Source organism: Ambystoma mexicanum, chromosome 5q (assembly GCF_040938575.1).
Source record: "Ambystoma mexicanum isolate Mex_15411 chromosome 5q, UKY_AmexF1_1, whole genome shotgun sequence".
Taxonomy (NCBI): Eukaryota; Metazoa; Chordata; class Amphibia; order Caudata; family Ambystomatidae; genus Ambystoma; species Ambystoma mexicanum.
This window is the reverse complement of record NC_090933.1, coordinates 108,747,737-108,767,474: the sequence shown is the minus strand read 5'-3', so window position 1 is coordinate 108,767,474 and position 19,738 is coordinate 108,747,737. Positions and strand designations below refer to the sequence as shown.

The following is a 19,738-nucleotide window of genomic DNA, read 5'->3' as shown; positions in this document are numbered from 1 at the left end:
GGAGGAAAGAAAGCACCATCAATAAACGGTTCCATGTCATTCCATCGCACGTTTCTTTTTGCCGCAAAAACTCATCAAATGTTTTCTTTTTTTCTTTTTGGGGGGCTAGCCCCCCAACCACCCTTCCCACTGATTTGAAATCTAGTCCCAAAACACCCAGAAACCTTATATCCCTCTACCCACCCCCCATATTTTTCGATGGGTTGTTTTGCGGTAAAATATCTGTTGGCAAAAAATGCAGCAAAAAAAAACGGCGATGACTGGACGTCGTACCCTATAAACTACCTCTAGAATAGGCTCCTGCTTCAAAAATGTCCAAAGTTATGGAAAGTTCAGTCATTCGTGTTGGGCCCATCAGCCCACTAAACATAACGAATATGTGTACGATACTTGATTGACATGTGAGTGGATATTTGCATATTTTCGTAACTCTGAAAAGTCCACTGGATTTTCCTGCTCAGTGAACAGCAAGCCCCACCGAGTATCACCCAGTCATTTTCCTAGCACCTTCAGATTACAGCCATTCCTTAAGAGGTTTCGCTATTAACCACCCACCCTGTATTGCATTGTCGAAAAGGCTTGTACCTAGATATGAACTTGTGCACTATGCAAAGGTGATATGTCTCTGACTAGGGAGTACCCAAACTCAAGTGTTGGAACACATACACGCTACAAGGTCCCCTGACACACTACAGCCTTGAGGGCCCTCCTCTGGGGTGTTGGACAGTATCTCCAAAGGGCTCTAGACACTTGCTAACTTGATCCTCCTGAACCCACAACACAAACACAAAACATGATCTCTACTCTGGCCAAGGGAGAAATAGTTGTTGCCAATCTCATCGTCAGGAAGCTGCCAAGAAACTAAAATGCCTCCGAAAAAAGACACAGTTGATAGGCAGCACCATCCAAACAAGCCTCTTAATTGTACCAGTCTTTGTCAACCATGCAAAGTGACTAAGAACTGCAGTGGTGTGAAATCTATCACATTTCTTCTCAGTATATCTTTGCAACAGTCTTTCTTGTGATCCGCTTTTCTACTGGACACACCCACACTACTTCATCATTTCACGCATCAGCATAGAGCTTTGCACTAAACACTTGTCCGTGAATGCACAAGACATCTATTTAAAGATCTCCATATACAGCCATGACATTAGGGATCAAGAAAATGCAGTTTGTTTCAATGCTATATACATGTAACTCACTTGACTAACATTACACATAAAAATACAACCAAAGTTCTGTTTCTTTGTTAAAGGCAGGTGTAAACATAGATAACCCTTTGTTGGTGTCAGTTTCTACCCACCCTTTGTCTGATATCTCAGGCAGAAGCCAGGGACGTCACTTCACCAAAATGTCAGGGGTAGCAGAAGTGACAGCACACAACCCTTGACCTCTGATGATATCTCAGGAAGTGATGTCATTTGACCCCACCCTGAAGTGACATCACGGGAAGCGATGGAACGTGACCTTTCACCCCTTGACAAAACTGGAAGTGGCATTATATAGCATTGTTCCTAAGTACACTACAAAAAACATGGTTACAATATCATTGTAATGTGATTTACATTTCATACAAGAATGGATCACCATATGTTTCATTTACATCAGAGTGTGTAGGCCATATGACCAAATTATTTTGAATGCAAGCAGATGTCCAAGGCCAAATGATATTACTATATAGCACTTATGCTTAAGCGCTTTCGTTTATATAGAACAAATATACATACAATATCACCCAACCTATGTTGGTACTCATTTATCAACCTCGGAAGGATGAAAGGATGAGTTGATTGTTGTAATCTGGCTTGCAGAGTAGCAGTGTGTGTGATGTCATCTGCTAGATGAATGTTGGTGGTGGAAGTGTTCTGCTGGGTGACGGTTGGTGAGAGAGAGAAAGCTGTGAGCAAAGAAGATGGGTGTGGAGGTGAGCCCGGTGTTTCCCTTGTGATCTTGTGTCATTTGTGTCCCCTACCATCCCCATGTCTTGTTGATGGAGTACAGGACAAGGACAATAAAGACCCTATGAAGTTACCTTGAGTACCGGAGGTCTTCGTTACTACACTGGCCACGAGGATGGGATGGTAGGTGGATTGCCTTCCTGATGGCGCTGCTGGGGGGGTGCAGCACTCCTGGAACACCGCCCCCCCGTGTGGTCCCCCCACACCCAGGCGGCTCTGTGTCTGTGGCCACCGAGCTCATTCAATTTTCTCTGGTGCCTTCTGCGGTCGTCCTTTCATCCAGAGGCATCGTGGTGACTGTTGCTGCCAGTGGGGCCGTTGAGCAACAGAGGTGAGCCCCTGTTCGGTGTACAGCATTGCAGGGGGTCGACTGGATCCTGGCGCTCCTCTGGTCATTGGGAACTTCAGCAGAGTTTTCCGGTGTAGTGTCGTGTGTTCCAGGTGAGAGCGGTCCTGCGCTGCTGCGACGGAGGGCGGTCCTGTGCTGTTGCGTTCCCTCTCAGCAAAGGGTCTGTACGCAGCGGTCGCCCATCAAGTGAGGTCTGCATTTTTCCCTGCTGCAACATTGCATGCTCCGTCAAGGGGGGGCGGACCTACGCTGCCGCTTTTTGGGCAGCCAGGGCTCTGTGCGTGGCAGTCGCTGACAAGCAGGGATCTGCGCTGTTGTGTGAGTGATCTATGCCGTTGGTGTGAGCGGTCGAAGGGAAAGTAATCCGATCCACCATCAGGGATTTTGTTTGTGGCACTGAAGGTAACGTTACGACTCGTCTTTGAGTCCGTTGAAGTGTGTGTGGGAAGCTGCTATAGGTCGTCTCGAAGGAAGTTGTTGGGACTGCAGTCTGTTGTAAAATGATGACGTATTAGCTGGTAGAGGCGTTTCCAGCCTGGCACGTGCGAGGGCTCCACGTTCTCATCCTCTTGGAAGGAAACAAGGTTGGCAGAGGCGTTTCCAGCCTGTCACGTGCGAGAATTCCACCTTCTCTCTTCCTGTTGAAATTAAACAAGAATGCGTCTGGTTACGAGTGTCTTGGCTTGCGAACTGGCTGATGTACTTGTCAATTGCCAAGTTCGGATGGAAGGAGTTTCTCGTGGCATTTGCGGATCGCAGGCCTGGCCCAAGAGTTTTCCGCAGGTGGAGCATAGTCTGGCTGTTATTAGGTGACTATCCTGATCGCTAGCCAGTCAAGCCATCTGGGGGCTATTACCTGCAGTGTTGCTGATCGGACTATGCACAGGAGTTTCTAATTGATCCGGTCCCAGGTTTGCAAAGTGATTGGTAGCCGTTGATGTTTCTACTGGGTTTTCCACGCTGGTACTGCAATACGAGGGTGTAATCAACAACGCGTCCATGGATGGGCGTGTTTTAACAGTGATCTTGGTCGGGTTTTCAAGCATGGACATGTCATGGTGGATCATTGACACAAACAAAGAGTCTTTCAAGAAATGGCAGAGTGGTCGTCAACCTGGCTTGGGGACATTTTACCAGTTAGTGTCTTGGGCCTTATGCGTGGGTATGAGAGAGTATATATTGTGGCCCATGTTAGAAGGATGAGTACCTGGGTTCCCGGAAGTAGTGTTATGGGTATGTTATTAAAGGCCATTGTCTTGTGCCTGTGAGTTGTTCTGTTGTGGCCTTCCGTGGAGCTAGTGCCCTTTCTCAGAGATGTGAATGTAAGGTTTTCCACTTCCCTCCTTTGGTGTGGGGGGCAGGGGGGTTTGAAGAAGATGTCCAGCAATGGGAGGCAGGTGTTCAGCACTGCACCTGTTCATGGCGTGGTGTCGACCGTGAACTGTGTTCTGGGACATAAGTTCTTACATCTTGGAGCGTTTATTTTTATGCAATGTGTAATTCCAGATCAACCGGTGCTTCCAGATCAACCAGTGTTAAACATTTCCAGTGCTCTCGTGACATTTTATTCATATGCACCTATATTGTTGTTCCATGCATTGTGTAACGTAATTTTGACCATCCTTTGATGCTTGTTGATGTGCACGGCTGAGGGTACAATAGTGGTGCACATGTGGTCCCATGGTTCTTGGTGCCTGGTATTTTCTCCATCTATTTCACAGCAGGTGTTGTGTTTTTTTTTCCATGTTGCCCAGTTTTGATACTGGGGTAGGTCGCCGTGTGTATGGTCATGGGTTGGTTATTGCCTATGTGTGTATAGAGTGCTCAGTGTGCTTGTTCTCATTTCCTCAGTGTGTTTGTTCTCATTTTGTGTTCTGTTATGTAGTGCCTGGTCTAGTGCCGGGGTAGGGCGCTGTGTTCTGTGGGTCCATAGTTCCTGTTTAGTCGCAGGGTGTGTCGCTATGGTGTCTTAGGTCCCAGTTGTGCTCTATTCCTGAGTGTGTGGTTGGAGTTATGGTCATTAGTGCCTGATGAGTTATCAGGGTAGGTCACTATTGGCATTGGTGTTGTGGTCATTAGTGCCTGATGTGTTATCAGGGTAGGTCACTTTTGGCGTGGGTGTTGTGGTCATTAGTGCCTGATGTGTTATCAGGGTAGGTCACTATTGGCATGGGTGCTGTTCTCAGGGCAGTTGTTTGCTGCAGTGTGTTCATAGCATTTACTTTAACTCCAGTCTGGTCGCTATACCTGAGTTGTGTTGAATTTTCATGTCATCCACAGTGCTTGGTCCAAGGGCCGAGGTAGGTCACTATGGGTTGGGGTTTAACTTTGCCAGTGTTTCATAGTACCCGGTTTATCAGGTGTAGGTTACTATGTTGGATCTAAGGTTGCCAGTTTACCTCCTGATTTATAGTTTGGTAAATCAGGTTGTCTTACTGGTGTGTTTAGAATTGGTGTAATGTTAGAAAGAGGAAATGGCCAACGGTTTTGTGGTGGTGGAGCAGTATTGTGGATGCGGTTCTTCTTTTTACTGCGGTTGGGGTTGTGCTGCGTGGGTCCCTCGGTTGCTGTTGGGCATTTGTTGTTGCTCCATTTAGGGGGCGGTTGGTTTGTGCTCAGAGGGGCAGCTATGATATTCCAGGGTGGCAAGCCGGAGTGGAAGGTGTTTTGTGCAAAGGAGGGTAAGTTGGTTAGGTAGTTGGGTTAGTGTTATCTAACAATAGTGTGGCTCGGGGTGGCAGCCCTAGGTCCTGAGGGGCAGTTTAGGACAGGAGTAAGTGCACTGTTTATTGTTTTTAGGCCTCGAGGTTGTTAACCGAGGGATTTGGTGAGTTGTGTTTTGGAGTTAGTGTGCCGTTGGCATTTTCAACTTGGTCCAGTTTGGCTTGTGAATGGTTCCTTTTGTGTGTGGTTCCTATTAATTGAAGTTGTCAGGGGTTCTGGGCATAGGCGGCCGCTGTGTGCGGAACCTCTGGTACCATGCTGTGATGGGATGATTAGGGTTTGGTGCTGGTCATGTTGCCTTAGTCATTCTTTTGTGTTTCCCTAGGGAAGGAGAAGTGTTGTAATCTGGTTGCAGAGTAGCAGTGTGTGTGATGTCATCTGCTAGAGGAATGTTGGTGGTGGAAGTGTTCTGCTGGGTGACGGTTGGTGAGGGAAAGAAAGCTGTGACCAGAGAAGATGGGTGTGGTGGTGAGCCCGGTGTTTCCCTTGTGATCTTGTGTCATCTGTGTCCCCTACCATCCCTGTGTCTTGTTGATTGAGTACAGGACAAGGACAATAAAACCCTATGAACTTACCTTGAGTACCGGAGGTCTTCGTTACTACATTGATCTCGCCAGGATTCGAACCTGCAGATCACACAGACATTGCAGCAGCGAGCACTTAACCCACTGAGCTATTTTACCGGTTATTGTAAAATGAGCAATTACATGTTCGAATGTTCTCAGTCAGAAAGCAAACTACACTCTGTAGTTGATACCATTAAATTGGTAACTGAGATTTAACAGCAGGCCAGTTCATCTGCAGGTCTGGTGCAAAGGTGGCCACATGTCAAGCCTGCGTGGATCTACTTTTCAGGCTTAAGAGGTTGGCAAAATACATACGATTGGGAGGATTCAAGACTGTATATCAAAGAATTTAGAGTAGTGCGGGGAAAGCAGCGCACTCGCATGACATCCCGTACTCGTTACCTCATACGTGCAAACGCACATCCTGAACAGCATGCCAGGAAATATAGACACATTACAACAAAGTATTAATTGTGGTGCAATGACATAAAGGGCCACTTTATTTGCTATGGAATGTCTTGTGATGATCGTAATGGAGACAACAACAGAAAAAAACGTGCTAAAATTGCAACTTGTGAAAAAAGTACATAGTCTGAAATGGATGCTTATTCGACTCTAAATGCTTTTTGTACGTTTTTGTACGTTTTTGTCTGCATTGTTAATTTGAGGTGTTTAAGAACAGACTAAATCAGTGACTCGCCCCCTGAAGTGTGCCTGAAATAAAACTTTAATGAGTCTAGCAATTATTGTGTAGAATTCCAGAAAGACAAATTATTTGTTATTCCTATTCTTTGTTATTTAGGGTCACAGCTCAGTGTTACCTCATGAAAGCCCCTGTTTTTTTTAAAAGGCCTGAACAAGAAAGCCAGCCACTCCAGAACCAAAGAGCCACATGGTGCTGGCGACAGCACAAGAGCTTCAATTAAAAAAAATATATATATATTTTTTTTTTGTAGTTTTTTTAGGGGTCGCAGGGAGACCACAGGGGTAGTGAGGGAGACCTCAGGTTCACAGCTGCGACCCCCAAATGATGTCCCTGGCAGAGGCTATTGGCTGTTCTTTCATCCTTGACCCCATCCCCTGAATGTTGGGTGTTAATGAAAATTCTGTCGGGTCTCCTCGCACTCAGAGGCTGCTACCAGAGGACTGCACAGGCCCGGGATGCCTAAGGCGACGTGCACATTCAGATAAGCTAGGGACACAGAATTGGTGTGATAGAACTGCTAATGGGTTTTGACATCTTCAAACAGGTCATGGAAGAACATTTCCTTAACCTGGTCTCCAGGAACCATGTTATGATGATCTCTTCAGGTCTCATTTCTCTTCAAATGGTATGTAGGAACCTTGTTAAAAAAAAGGAGCATTGTGGGTAATTCCAAGAAGTTGCACACATGTAACAAATCACCATCTTGGCACTTGTCTATTGACCAACCACATTTCACATGAGTGCCTTGAAATGACACATACCAAGTAAATTACGCTCCTGCACATGTAGGTTGTATATGTTGAACCACAGCATTTTGTTAACCAGTGCTTCACAACTCTGTTTTAAGTCTGGCTTTGTTGTGAATCCAGGAGGCGGTTTGAATATTTAAAGGGGTAGTGCCACCAAACATTTTATTGGCTCAAAAGATGGGCCATCATCAAAAATATATCTAAAAAATATTCATTAAGAAAGTTGCTATGCAGACTTTTTAGCACACAAGCACACAAGTCACAGATTTAAAGCACTAGGAGGCATCCATTTTGTGCAGCACTAATGAAGCAAAAGCCAGCCAGCTGTAATACAGCAGGTGGCTTTTGCTTCATTATTGCCGGAGAGCAGAGCTTAACACAACCTGCTGCTGGTAAGTGCCTTAAATTTCTTTATTAAAAGCACCGGAAAATAAATGCTGCGGTTTTCTTTCTAACTTAAAGCTCCCAGTAGGGGGCTTTTACTGCTTGTTTAGTGCCGCAAGGGCAGAGCTTAACATGAGCTGAGGAGGCTGCCTGAAATGGCAAAATGGATTCTCCCATGTAAACGCTTTGAGACTCGTTTGCTCAAAAGTTTACATAGGAACTTTCATTAAAATTATGTTTAATGCATGTTTTGGATTATTGCCCACCTTTTGGGACAATAATATTTTTGAGCGCACTATTCCTTTAGGAAGCAGTATGGTGTTTGATTCCTGTTCATGAATATCTTGTTATTGTTGTTTTGCATTTATATAGCGCCTTATATACCATTGGTATGGTCTACGCGCTCACCCCCTCTGCGCGCTCACCCCCTCTGCGCGCTCACCCCCTCTGCGCGCTCACCCCCTCTGCGCGCTCACCCCCTCTGCGCACTCATCCCCTCTACGCACTCATCCGCTTTAAGCACTCATGCTTTTCACGCATTCAACAGCATAATCCTGTTCTATATATTCATCTCTACACTCATCTGTTCTATACCGTCATCCCTTCGGCACACTCACTCTCTCTGTACACTTATCCACTCATCCGCTCTATCCACTCATCCGCTCTATCCACTCATCCGGTCTATCCACTCATCCGCTCTATACACTCATCCGTTCTATACACTCATCCGCTCTGTACATTCGCCAGGTCTGTACATTCATCTGCACCAGCGATCTACACACTCTCCGCACTTCCATATTCATCCGTTATCCACACTCATGTGCTCTACATACTCATCTGCTCCACATACTCATCTGTTCTACACACTTATCCCGTTTACGCTCATCCGTTCTGGACATTCATCTATTTTACGCACTCCTGCGTTCGACTCGCTTCTCTGTATTTACGCACTCATCCGCGCTACACGCTCGTCCGTTCTACACACCCAGCCGCTCTACACACTCATCCACTCAACATGTTCATCCATTCTATACACTCATCTGATCTACATATTCATTCGATTTCCACACTCATTCGAACTATATAGGTATCTGTTCTTCCACTCATTTATTCTTCTACTCAGCGCATTCATTTGTTCTGCCTGTTTCATTCATTCTAACTAATTCATCCACGCCATTCACTTCATTCACTCCGCATGCATTCTGTCCATTTCAGGAGTTCTTATTAACCATTTCACTGCTTTGATCTACTTTATTCATTTAATTCTGTTTGTCCTTCTAGTTTATATTAGGGGTTGTTAGCTGTCAATTTCTTGCATCAGGTGGTTTGATGGATTGGTGTCATTGAGTTGCTGTTGGTCTGTTTCGGTTTGTTTGGTACGGGTTGGTTTTAGGGGAAGAGCCAGGTTTTCAGGAGTTTGCGGAAAGAGTTAAATCCTCAGTTAGGCGGATGTGGGGTGGGAGTGAGTTCCATAGCGTGGTGGCCAAAGCTGAGAATGATGATCTGCCTAACTTGATTGAGTTTGTCTTCGGTATGACTAGGAGGCCCGCTGAGCTTGATCTTAGGGTGCGTGGGGGGTGGTAGGGTTTTAGCTTGTCTTGAAGATATTGAGGTCCGGTTTTATGCAGTGCTCGATGGGAGATGCACAAGGTTTTGAAAGTCACCCATGCCAGATTAATCTGCTTGTTTCGGTCACTTGGAATTTGTGATTCTGTTACATGGATTTTCTGAGATCTCTGACTGGATAGTGAGAACTGCGACTTCTCTGGAAGTTATTTTTTATATATATTCCTTTTATTTAAGGACCCCCACCTTTGCTTAAAAGGTTTTATACAGACTTTTTTTTTGGGCACATCAATGGGATTTGTTTCCGGACATATAAGACCTCCCTTGTTGGCAAGATGTTTAAACAGAGTCTCATGAACATGTCCCAATAATAGGGAGGAAGAAATATAGAAAGATACCTCAGTGGTTGGTTCAACACCCTTCTTTCAAATGATGGATCCAAGGCCAATCTAAACTTGAAAATTTAGTCCTGGGTGTCTATCCAGCCCTGAGGTTTTATTGTTTCCTTGACTCTATCCGGGTTCCTTTTCAACATATCTGCTGAAACACCCAAAAATGTCAACCAACCCATACAGCCCGTTGGCCACTTATCCAGAAACCTGTCTACCGTTCCTTTCTTTGGATTCCTCAAGAACTCAGACGCAGGTAGGTGATCAGACATAATACATTTTCTAAAAAAGGAAATGGATTTCCATAATACCATAGATTCCATGGATTGAAGAGCCAGCTCATATTGAATCATAGGCATTCACAAAATCTTTAAAAGCCTCCACACACGTCTCCAGAACCATCACTCTAGAATTCCCCACATTTGCCACAGTAGATTTATCATAGCCTTGGCTCCACACATTAAAATAGGGACCACCTTTTGTTTATAGGAGGATATAACTGGAGTCGTTGTAAATTTGCCATAACGTTTATGTAAGGCCAGTCCTTGGGCTGCCAGCCTCTTGACTTTGGTTCTAAGGGCTAAATGCCAATCTCGCTCATTTATATTTCGATTAACCAGGGTTCCCAAGTATAATATCAAATCTACTTCGGGGACCCTCTCTCCTCCCATTGTCTAATGGAATCTTCCCTTTTTTTTTCTCTCCCTGTTTGGGCAGCTGTTAATGCCAAGATATTTGATTTTTTGATGTTCACTCTTAGATTGTTTTCTACTGTGTAATCCATGAACTTGTTTAGCCTGCGTTGAAGGCCTATTGGTGTTTGATCCATAATGATCAAATCGTCTGTATACAAGATCCAAGGGATGGGACATTGCTGAACTTTCGGAGGCAAAGCACAAACACCCTTCTATGATGCCGCCAATCCAGAAATGTATAAATTAAACAAAGTTGGGGCTAGAGCACAGCCTTCTTTTAATCCTGTATATGTCCAAATTTTGATCGCAGAACACAAGGAATTTGTGGCAGCTCTTGAATCGTGGGAAATTTAATAGCTGCCTTTTACAACTAAATCCCATACCTGAAAGCTTGTGGGTGACCTATTTTGAAAATCTATTTAGCAACTTCACTGGACAGGGGAAAGAACCTTTGACTGTTCAAGGCAAACAATGGAACATCAGCTTTGACAAAGAGGACAGTTTGTCTATAATAATGAAAGCCTGCAGGTCATGTGCTCCAGGACAGGACGGCCTGACAAACAAAATACTAAAGACTGCCCCGGGAGCATGGGCCGACTTCTACCAGATCTTGTTTAAAAGGATTGCACTGAGGGGTCAGGTACCAGCCTCCTGGAAACAATCTGTGGTGGTTCCAATTTTTAAGAAGGGTGATCAGGTGGATCCTAAACACTATCGCCCTTCTATATGTTTTGGGCAAGATTTTTGCTAAATTTTTACTGAAACGGCTGAACGAGTGGGTGAAGGAGTCGGGAACCTTTTATATCCATCAAACGGGCTTCGTCAATGGAGTTGGTTGTAATCTAAACCTGCTGCTAATGAGCCTTTTTAAGATGAAGACGCTGAGGGGTGACTGTGAGATCTACCTAGCATGTCTCGACATGGAACACGGTTTTGACAGCATCTCTAGAGAGCCTCTATGGGAGAAGATGATAACACTGGAGTGTCTAGAGCACTGCAAATTAGACTTCACCAAGAAGGACATATGACCAAGAGCGTCCTGACATTTAAGGGACTAAAGCAGGGGTGCCCCTTGGCTGCTGCATTATTTAACATCTTCATTGCTGGCCTGCATGATGTCATGGATCCTCCACCTTCTCGCTCTCCAAAGATCAATGGGTACATGACATGGTGGCTCCTGTACGCCGATGATTTAGTCATCTTAGATAGAACCCAGCGAGGCCTACAGAGGAAATTATGTTTGTAAATATGCTTCTTTCATTATTGTACCTTGTTGTTAAACTGTAAAGCGCTTTGGAGTAAAGTGCTATATAAACTCAATAAACAAACATAAACATAAATTGGACACCCAGCAACAGTATGTTGAACGAAATGGCATACAAATCAACGCTAGTAAGTCCGAAATATTAATCTTGGAGAACAGAAGTAGCCGAAAATCAAAGACCTTGAGCTGGACACTAAACAATTACAGAATCAGGTTGTTGCCGACGATAAATTATCCAGGCGCAATGATAAGTGCAAGTGAAACTCTGTGGGAAGAGCATCCAGAGAGCAAAATCAAACAACTAACCACTCAGGGCCTCCTAATTGGACGAAAATATGGAAAGTTTTGCTTCTGCCAATCATACACTTCTAGTATCAGACAGTGACACCAGCCCTCACTTACGCTGCCGAAGCCCGTATTGGATTGTCATGGGAAATATGGGATTGCTTCGAGGGAAAATTTTGGAGACCGATCTTGCACCTACCAAAAGCCATCCCTAAGGCAGTGATTAGACATGAGATCGGTCTACTATCTTTACAAGTAAAGGTGGTCTGGAAGCCGCTACTTCTTTTTGGCAAACTGCACCCATCTGACTGTCCACCCCAATTTAAGATTCTATTGGCAAACAAAGCTGCAATTCCTGATTGGTCTTTCAATTTGTGGCTAGAAAGATGCAGTGCGGTTTTGTCAAATTTAGGCCTATCCGTTGACATCTTATCCTGAAACCCCACACACTTAAAAAGAACACTGTGGGCTGATGACTGGAGGGACACAGAATTAGAAAGAGCTAATTCTAAAGTGCAAACGCTTTAAAAAAAAAAAAATCACAGTGTTGCCTAATGTGACACTGTTATACCTCAAAACGTTTCAGAGCGCCAGACATAGAGACTTGTTCCTTAGATTCTGATTAAATATACTACATACAAAGACCACCTTATGTAGATACAGACTGCACTCAGGAACCGACAAATGTAGGCTATGTAATGCTCAAGCGGAAACCTTGAAACACCTAACTCTGTTTTGCCCTGAGTTGAAATCTTACAGGACTTGGTATTTCTATAATTGTCTGTTTAAAAAGTTTGGAGTTGATGCCGAAGCATGGTGGGAGGCCCTCTAGTGTGAGGAAAATGTTGGGTTGACTTGTGCTTTGGTAAAGTTCTTAGAGATGCTTTTTTTAAAAAAAACAATCAAGGAATTGGAATCTTCAGAATGATTGGAATATTTGGATCATGTTTGATGATCATGATTTTGATTGGCAAAAGTTTGTAATTAACTAAATGCCCAAATAAAAAACAAAATGTCCTATTTATTTTTGTTAACAACCCGTGCCTTGTCATTCTGACCTAGATAGATGTTCTGGAATACAGAGTCCTAATTGCAGCAACTAGATCCGACGGGCATGCCCTGTTATAGAGCTTCCCAACAGCCTTCCTCTATCGACACTACTGAACGCTTGTTGTTAATCAATAGAAGCTAGATAGTAACAAGACTTGGACTTGCTCGCCTTTTTAGACCAGTGCCCACGCCTTTGACAAATCCTGATTGTCTTGGATCCAACCTGCCAGAACTAATGGGCCACTTATTTAGATGCTGAAGAAAGATAGAAGCAAAGATTTTTCCCATAGTATCAAGAAGAGCGATGGGCTGATAGTTCCTCGGGTCTGCCATGTAGCCCCTCTGGAAAATTGGGACTATTATCTTTGATTTCCAGGATTGGGTGGCATCAGGTGGCAGTCACCTGGTTCAAAATCAAGGTGATAAATTCTGCCCAGGGGGAGGCAGCTTCGTTCAGCATGGTATTAGTCAGCCTGTGGGGCCCCAGAGCCTGCGAGGAATTAGATCTTCAATATCCTCCCAATCAAATTCAAGGGCCCATTTCTTCTGTCATCCATATTTCCCTGTTTGACGGTGCAGAGAAAAAAGAGGAATAATGGGGTACCCATGCTTCTTCTGAAACCTGGTTAGATTGTGCTGCAGGTTGAAATCTGCCATCATTATTTAGCAATTCCCAGAGACGTTTGGTGTTACCTTTGCACATCATTTTAAGCATAAACTCTGCATTATATTGCGCGCTCTGACCTCTGTTTGCAATCAGCCAGATTCTGTATCTTTGCTTGGGTTTTTTATCAAAAGCTCCCACCCCAAGTTTGCTTCTTGTTTGATTTTTCTTACATCCGAGCGCGTAGATCTCCTTGCCTCCGCCACCTCCAGGTTATAAACATGCCTGGATTTAAACCCAGGACAACGCTGGGGCCTCTGAGCTCAAACAAAGTCCTTTGATAGCCTGCCTTATTCTATCCCAGGGTTAGGACCTGTCAGATGTTCACCCAATTTAGCTGTTATGATCGGCACCTCAACTGGGTTCATCCTTAGTCTATGACCTCCATGGAAGACCATGGTCACAGGATGTGGATGGATTTTTAGTGCACCAACATATCCTTCACACCTCACTTCCAACATATTGTGGTCCCTCATTACCATTTGGATCACGCTAAACAGATCAACATGACGTAAAATATTAGATGAGATGAAACCGTAGTCCAGACAATCTTTCTGGTCGCCTCTAGTCAAGGTCCATTTACCAGGAATGTCACCCTTGGTTTGACCATTCAACATATGCAACTCCCATTCCCCAGTTTCATCTGACCACTGTGAGAAACCTGTAGGTGTCTCACTTACTGGTCCCCAGGGATCTGTCATCCAAGTGGCCAGGACACAGCCATCGCTATTGGATCCAGTACCTGGGGGTGGACCAGTGGGGGAAGATCACCTGGTTGGGGGGGTCTCCTAGTAGTGGAAGTGGGACACTGATGGGCGAGACGCGTTACCCCCTTCCTTGTAACACCTGTTCCCCATCCTACCCTGTAGGACATTTAGAAGCACTACCCCTCCCCTTTTTCCGACACACTTTCTTACACAGTAACAGACAACAGACTAACACCAGTGTCGTTTACCGGACATGTCCCGACACACAGGTCAGGCAGAGTCAGGCAATTAACAATAACCACACACACCTGACAGCCCTTTACCTTCCCCACAGGGATAAAAGGCGTAGAGCAAGAGCCCACTTCGAGCAAGGCCGAACGCACGAGGAAACAGCGACATGGAACCGGCAGTTCAAACGGAGGAGAAAGGCGGCGAGACCTGGAAGGACGACAAAGGGGAAACCACCCTTACCCTTTTGAACTCAGACCCACGAAGCCTCCGAAAGAGAAATCATAAGACTGGGAGTTACAGCTGGCGTGTGGAGGAACAGATGGCAATTCTGCACGGGGGCCCCCCGCATTGATAACACATGAGGGGAGGCACGCTGGCCACCGTGGTACCATCCTTGACTCCAGAAGCAAGCCAAGCCAGCAGACTCGACACAAGTGGTGAGTCGGAGGAGGCCGATAGCAAATCCAAATTGTATTGAGCCCAAGGTTGCATGTGGCAACATTATATGAATGTAAGAACTTGAGAAGAATGAACTTGTGTGTGTTTGAACTTTTGGGAAAGCCAGAGAAGGGCCAGCTGCAGAGTGGTCCGGTGCCGCAGGAGTACTCATTCGAACCCTTTTTTTGTTGAAACTGCAAGTGTCAGAAGGCCCTCGAAAAGGCCTGCATGAGGTGTCGGAGTGGTCCTACAAGGGTCACGTCAAATTCCTAGTACACTCGAAATTCTCTGTCCCATTGCCAAGAGAAAGTCAAGGGAAGTGAATCCAGCATTGTGAGAAAGTAAGGTGAACTGTATATTTGTCAAACGTGAACATTGTGTAGAATAAGACAAGTGTGAACCCGACATAAGGATGCTGAAAGAGAGCTAGGAAAAGGAATTCCATGCTTTCTGTTGAGACAAAGCAAATCACAAACTGTATTAGGAAATCCTGAACTGTGTTAAATGTTCTTGAATATTGCAAGCTACATTTGAAAGGCTGTAGTGAACCCGACAGAGGGAGGCCCAAGTTGCAAGAAGGATCTGAGCCCGGCAGAGGGCGATACAAAAGGCGAAGAGCAATTGCCCAACGTACAAGATTACTGAAGGAACTTTTGTTTGTTTATTTGTTTGCTGATTACGAGTAGGGACGAAGAATAATACACCCGAGAACAGTGTGTCGACGAGAGTGAACACGGTTGAGTGTTGTCCACAGTGTTTGTTTAAAAGGACATTTAAGATCCTGAATGTTACGAGCGATATTTGAGAGACCGTAGTGAACCCATCGGAGGGAGGCCCATTTTGCTAAGAGGATCTGATCCTGGCCGAGGGAAGTCCTAGGGGCGAAAAACAATCGCCCACAAAGGTGCAAGATCACTGAAGAAACTTTTTTTTTTTGTTTGTTGTTTTGACCCAGCAGGCCTTCCGAGGCAAGAGACACAAGGAAAGAGACTTGAAGGTTCTCGTATTGTGAAATAGACTTGCGAACCTCGTGCTGGAGAGGCCCAGGAGTGTGCTGTGCTCAGGAGTCCCACCTTGTCCCGTGCTAAAAAAAGTGGGGAAGGGAGACACTGCCATACCATCCTGACTTTTTTTGTGAACACTTTTTCTTTTCTGGTGAACATTATCCCACACTCTGTAACTTGGTGGTAAGGATTGGCAATCGTTTTTCTTTAGTATAGGCCCTTTTTTTGACGCTACTAGGCCTGTCTTATTATTATTTGATGGTCGAAGCTTGCTCCCATCTTAGCTTTAGGTTTAGATTAGGTGTTTTTCTCACCCGTGTATACAGTTTAATAAACACCCTTGAACTGTGATCACATGTGTCTGTCTTTACTGTTGCAACCATGAGTTCCTTACAGAACTGTCTGGCCCTGTTGTCCAGTATGTTCCTTGTAGCGGTATCCCCTGTTTATCCAGAAGTTTTACATTTAAGTCACCGCACATTATTATGCATGGATTTTTATAGGTAGCATAGACCACATCCAGCTTCCTCACCAAAGTCAATGAAAATCTCATTGTCACACATGGCCCCGTTCCAATATAATTTGAATACCACAATCGTTGTTACGTCCTCAATACCCAGCTGCTCTCTCTCCAGGATCAATATTTGGACAAATAGATTGGAGTTATATATTTCCCTCACTGTAAACTCCTTTACCATTTTCATGAGAGTTAACAGACCTGAGTAAGGTCTTCCTGCTGTGCCTTTTTGGGCTTGATTTAAGTAGCATTCAAAACCCTCACAACTGGGGTTGGCCATTAGCCAGGTTTCCTGTAAACATAAGATGTTGTATAATGCCAAACCTAAATCTTAATTGTTAAATAAATGGACAAAACCCCTGGCATTACAACACCCTATTAGGGGACCTGGGATCCTATCCGAGGCCTGGCATTAAGGGTCTCTAGATGCAGCCAATGCTCCCACCAACCATGACCAGTCTTGTAAAGCCATGTTCGCGGCATCTGTGTCATGCACCTCTTGTCGGCTGGATACTTTTGCTCTGTCAACCCTTACTTATAAGAGCAGATACTGATTTATTTAATCTCTCCTTGTCCGGCTCACTTCCCACAGGGTTGTCAATTCTAGATCTGAACACTGGTTCTGCATTAGGCGATCCCGTTTTACACTCTATTCGACTTTTGTCATGCCATTCCTCTATGTCAGGTTTATATTCAATACGTTCAAACCCGAACAGCAGAAGGATGTTGCCTGCATGGATTAGCTTGGCCTTTTATCATAGGGGAGGCTAGGTGTAAAATTACCCAGTCCATCCTTCTTTTGTTTACAAACTGGACCACCCTATTGTCCTCAGAGTTGATGTTTCTTAGCTTTGGGGTATGGTGCAACAGTTTTAAAACTTTTCTCTGATTCAAAATCAGATTTCCATCTAGAGGCAGCAGTTATTCCAGCATCATAAGATTTCCCTCGGTCAGGTCTAAGTTTGAACATCAAAGACTCTCAACTACTCCTGTATGACCGGGATGCATAGAGTTATGTCTCTCTCCAGGTCTGAAATTAGCTTTCCCAGCCAAGACCAACCTTTTATTGCTCAAGAGTGGCAAAACCAGTAAATCTGGTCTCCAGTCCCTCAACCCCCTCGGCTCCACCGGTGGTGGCTGAATGGAAGATCTGGTGCTGACTCTCGGGCTATTATTGCCCTCAGCCAAATCCGGAAATTCTGAGCATCCTGAATCCCACATATCTTCATCTTCATGGGTAGTGATGTTTTCTAGGAGGGCCGTAAGACCAGATTCTTCTAGCAACTGCGCAGCTGGTTTATCATCCTGTGGCTCCTCGGTAGAATGTGCAGAGAAGACTTTAGTCCCCCTGGCTTGGGTTCGATCCGTTCGCTTTTCAGTCTATGTTGAAATCTCCTGAAGGCTTCAGCAGAGGAGTCCTCATTTTTCTCACAAACTTTGTTGACACATTTGACTTGGGTCTACTTGTTATCTGTTGATTTTGGGATTTTTTCTGTTGTTGACATACTGAGTTGGACTTCACGATTACTGGGTTAGATTGGCCCTGTTTCTCAAAAATTGCAAATCATTTGATGTTTCCCCCATTTGTCTTCTCCATGTTCTGGGATGATGAAGAAAGCCTGTAAAGTAGCCTGGGTCACCATCCATTTGGTGTCTGCCGCTACATCATTCTCTGTCTGACGCTCCTCATCTGGCTTCCCATCCGGTAGTCTGCTCAGAATCTTTAAGCTTTTTGGTTGTTCCCCCTCTTTTAGCGATTCCAGATCAATTATTACTATAGGGCTAGCCACCGTTGGGGTGGGGCCCCTTACAGGCGCTATAATTTCAAGATGAGGCACCAGGATTTGAGTTGTCTGTTCAGAGGTCTTAACCAATTACTTAATAGAAATGGTTGATGATTGGAAGTGGGATCTCATCCAATTAAAGCCCTCCAAAAGAGCCACCAACAAGGTATTTTTATCAAAATGTTCATGGGTAGCTAAATCACATAGTCTGTTTTTCCATGCTGATGATGTTTCAGCCTCCTTGTATAGCCTGCTCTGTAGAGTATTAACAAAGCTTTCCATTAATATTAGTTTGGAGTATATCATTGTCATGAGGGTCATATGATCTTTTAATGTACCATTAAGTGCCTCATAAAGTTTAGCAAACAGAGCCATAGAGATGGTTAAAGCCGCCATTACGTTATTTTGCAATTACGACATTGCAGCTGGACAAAGATAAACGTCCTGTTCCTGTTATGATTTTTCATTTCGACGCCTAAAGTACGGTCCCAGCCTGCCACACAGGGAGACAAAGGAATGAAGATATGAGATGGTAGTATTCCTCTCCCCAATACGTGGAGTTTAAGAGTGAAATAAGTTAGATGAGTGGCGCCCTTGAACTTAAGGAGTCCCTGGCAGAGTTTACAACATGGTGAAGTCGGGATGAGTGAAATTATATCGTTGTCTTATATCATTATTTTTCTCATGGCTAAGCAGTTTGCATTTCAATGTCAGCTATATTCCGTGACAAATGAGCCATCAAGGTTGAATATATTCCTTCACGGGCTGATGAGACTTCCTGAAAATCAACCTAGCCGACATCCTGATGGAAAGAATCTTCTGCCGGCATCAAATCTGTTGAAGAACTCAGTATAGCTGATATGCGATCGAGGGTATTACAGTCCGCCATTAAGTCCGCCAATAAAGTTTCCCCATGTTCCCGCTCTATATGACCGTGTAGAGCTTTAGGTGCCTCAGGACACTTGCAAGCATTGAGGTCCTTGCAGGGTGAATTATCCCCACCCAAGCCCTCCTGCATAAGCATGGGGGGAATTAAAATGCAGTTTAGTAATATATGTCACTATTGCAAGGTTGCCGAGTAGAGTTGTCGTTTCTAGCCCACCAGGGTTGAGGGTACTGGGTGCCTCAGCCTGCACCTCCCAGTCTGAAGCTATATCTGCACCCCATCCTCCAATGTCTTAGAATCATGTTCTACAGGCAGCATGTCTGCCGCTGATCTCATGGTCATCACGGTTTCAGTTTGCGTGACAGATTGAATGCTCAGCGATTTAGTGGGCAATTTAGAAGTCACATTTTCAGTAGAGTGGGGGACACTCACCATGGGTGGCTGATTCGGGCTTGTCAAGACAGCGTCTTGAAGCAGGAGTTGTTGACATGTACGCAGCCCACCAGAAGACATCGGGGACTGCACTCGAAGGCCTGTATCACGGCAAAGGTTTTTTCCCGGCTCCAGCTTCACTGCCGACACGCAGACACGAGATCCACTGCGAACATGCGATCCACGCTCAGTGTGGTTTTAAAGGGTTAGCCCACCTCCACCAAATCCTGGAAATAGAAAGAGTACTCTGCAGCACAGTCACAACAGCTCCAGTAGCTCAGCAGAGAGTCCAGCAGGTGTGTAAGGAACTCATGGTGGCAACAGTGAAGACCGACACACGGGCTCACAGTTCAAGGGTGTTTATTAAACTGTAAATGCAGGGTGGAA

General features: G+C 44.9%; 1 protein-coding gene across 3 annotated transcripts in view; it reads left to right on the top strand.

Moving 5' to 3' along the window:
- Positions 1 to 19,738, top strand: part of GALNT4 (polypeptide N-acetylgalactosaminyltransferase 4) — a 492,533-nt gene that overhangs the window by 386,894 nt on the left and 85,901 nt on the right. The gene's annotated exons all lie outside the window — the stretch shown is intronic.